We start from the raw sequence: 3,290 nt of genomic DNA on the forward strand, positions 1-3,290 counted from the left end.
TATTTGTTTGATCAGAAGGAGTTGAACATGCGCCAGAGACGATGGATGGAGACTCTCAAGGATTTCGATTTCACACTACAGTACCACCCTGGGAAGGCCAATGTAGTGGATGATGCTTTGAGTAGGAGAAGTGTCTCGGTGTTTTCAACAATTATGGCTAAACAACAAGAGTTGTGGGAAGCTTTTAGAGATCTACACTTGAACGTAGAGTTTGCACCAGGAATTTTGAAATTCGGAATGATTAAGATTTTAAGTGGACTACTTGAAGACATTGCAAATTCTCAAGATGACGTCTTAACACAAGAGAAGAGGAACCTGAAAGTGCAAGGGAAGACAACTGAGTTCAAGATTGGATCAGATAATATTTTGCGATGTAATGGTAGGATTTGTGTACCAGGAATTACAGATATGAGGAAAACAATCTTAGAAGAGGCTCATAAGAGCAAGTTGAGTATTCATCCTGGAGCAACAAAGATGTATCAGGATTTGAGACAACATTATTGGTGGCCAGGAATGAAGAAACATGTAGCGGAGTATGTATCCACTTGTCTAACTTGTCAGAAAGTGAAGGTGGAACATCAGCGACCTGCTGGGATGTTGCAACCTTTAGATATACCGGAATGGAAGTGGGACAGCATTTCCATGGATTTTATAACTGGATTGCCAAAACAAGGAGGAAGAATGATTCTATATGGGTGATGGTGGATCAACTGACTAAATCCGCTCACTTTTTGCCAGTAAAGACCACCTATAAGGTAGATCAGCTAATAGAGATCTACATTGCTGAAATTGTGAGGTTACACGGGGTACCATCGAGTATTGTATCAGACCGTGATCCGAAGTTCACATCAGATTTTTGGGGAGCGTTGCACGAAGCGTTGGGAACGAAACTACATTGAGCTCAGCTTACCATCCACAAACGGACGGACAGACTGAAAGGACGAATCAGTCCCTGGAAGATCTGTTGAGAGCATGTGTATTAGATGATAGGGGAAGTTGGAATGATGTACTTCCGTTGATTGAGTTCACCTACAACAATAGTTTCCACGCAAGTATCGGAATGGCACCATATGAGGCTTTATATGGGCGCAAGTGTCAAACGCCCTTGTGTTGGTATAAGGACGGCGAAAGTATGATTGTCGGACCGGAGATGGTGCAACAGACTACAGCTAAGGTAAGGAAGATCAAAGAGAAAATGAAGACTTCACAGGATCGTCACAAGAGTTATGCGGACAAGCGTCGCAGACTTTTGGAATTCGAACAGGGTGACCATGTATTTCTGAGAGTCACACCTACTACTGGAGTAGGTAGAGCCTTGAAATCGAAGAAGTTGACTCCGAAATTCATTGGACCATATCAGATTTCTGCACGAATTGGGCCGGTTGCTTATCGGATTGCATTACCTCCGATACTGTCCAATATCCATGACGTGTTTCATGTGTCGCAGTTGAGGAAATATCTCGCAGATCCATCTCACGTGATCGAACCAGACACAATCCAGCTAAAGGATAACCTGTCGTTCGAAGTACCACCCGTGAGAATTGATGACAGGAAGATTAAGCGGTTGAGGACCAAGGATGTTTCGTTAGTCAAGGTGATCTGGAACCCAATTACTGGAGATGCGACTTGGGAACTGGAGAGCAAGATGAGAGAACAACACCCAGAGTTATTTATCGACGCATAGTTTCGAGGACGAAACTAATTTTAGGGGGGTAGTAATGTCAGACCCATAATTTTAAAGTATACTTTATGTATTTTTGTGTATTTTGGATTTTGGCTCAGAGGCTTTTTAGCCAAACTTAATAATATTTTGGAGTTTATATGATCAAAAAGATACTTTAAAGAAAGAGAAAGGAAAGAAAAAGTAAAATTCCATCTTCTTCCTCTGTTACCTCTACACATGACCCCCTTCTCCCTCCTTCCTCCATTTTTCGTTTTCTTTGCTTCCTTTATTCAAGATTAGAAACCCAAGGCTTGGTGGGTGATAGGATAAGGATTTCTTAACTTCACTCTCCCTCGTTGATTCGAAAACGAAGAAAAACGGTGTTAGGGATTTTAAAACCGTCAAACACAAACCTCCCCATTTCATCTAGATCTAAACTTCATTTCGCGAAGAGATAGAAGGGAAAGTTGCTCACCACCACACTACGGTGCTAGTGAACTAACTTTGGAAGCGACGTCCCGAGCGGAGATTTTACCGAATTTACCCGCGGTACCGGGAACGCACGTTAAAGCTATCGTTAAGGTAAGGGCTCCTTCCAAACTTCTAGTTTGCATTTAGGGACTTATCTGCGGTTGTGTGGAAAAGAATTTTGAGTAAATGAAATTTGATGTGTTTGAGTGGTATGTTGTGATGATTTGTGTTCGTCGTATTTGACATGTTCTCAGTTAATATCGATGAAATTTGATGTGTTTTGGTGTGGATTGTGAATTGAATTTGATAATATGTTTGAGTTTGTTTTGTTGTGGAACTTGAAAACCATTAGAGTTAAACGAGTATTAAGAATGGGGAATCTCTTAATGTCTTGTTTACTTAATGTTTGTTTTGAAAATCGTTTAAGTTAAATGAGTATTAAGAATGGGGAATCTCTTAATGTCTTGTTTACTTAATGTTTGTTTTGAAAATCGTTTAAGTTAAATGAGTATTAAGAATGGGGAATCTCTTAATGTCTTGTTTACTTAATGTTTGTTTTGAAAATCGTTTAAGTTAAATGAGTATTAAGAATGGGGAATCTCTTAATGTCTTGTTTACTTAATGTTTGTTTTGAAAATCGTTTAAGTTAAATGAGTATTAAGAATGGGGAATCTCTTAATGTCTTGTTTACTTAATGTTTGTTTTGAAAATCGTTTAAGTTAAATGAGTATTAAGAATGGGGAATCTCTTAATGTCTTGTTTACTTAATGTTTGTTTTGAAATTTGTTTTAAGTTAAATGAGTATAGAATGGGGAATCTCTTAATGTCTTGTTTACTTAATATTCGTTTTGGAAATCGTTTAAGTTAAAAGAGTATTAAGAATGGGGAATCTCTTAATATTTCTGTTTACTTAAAGTTTGTTTTGAAAATCGTTTAAGTTAAATGAGTATTAAGAAAGGCGAATCTTTTAATGTCTTGTTTACTTAATGTTTCGTTTTGAAAATCGTTTAAGTTAAATGAGTATTAAGAATGGGGAATCTCTTAATATTTCTGTTTACTTAAAGTTTGTTTTGAAAATCGTTTAAGTCAAAAGAGTATTAAGAATGGGGAATCTCTTAATATTTCTGTTTACTTAAAGTTTGTTTTGAAAATCGTT

Source organism: Cicer arietinum, chromosome 3 (assembly GCF_000331145.2).
Source record: "Cicer arietinum cultivar CDC Frontier isolate Library 1 chromosome 3, Cicar.CDCFrontier_v2.0, whole genome shotgun sequence".
NCBI lineage: Eukaryota > Viridiplantae > Streptophyta > Magnoliopsida > Fabales > Fabaceae > Cicer > Cicer arietinum.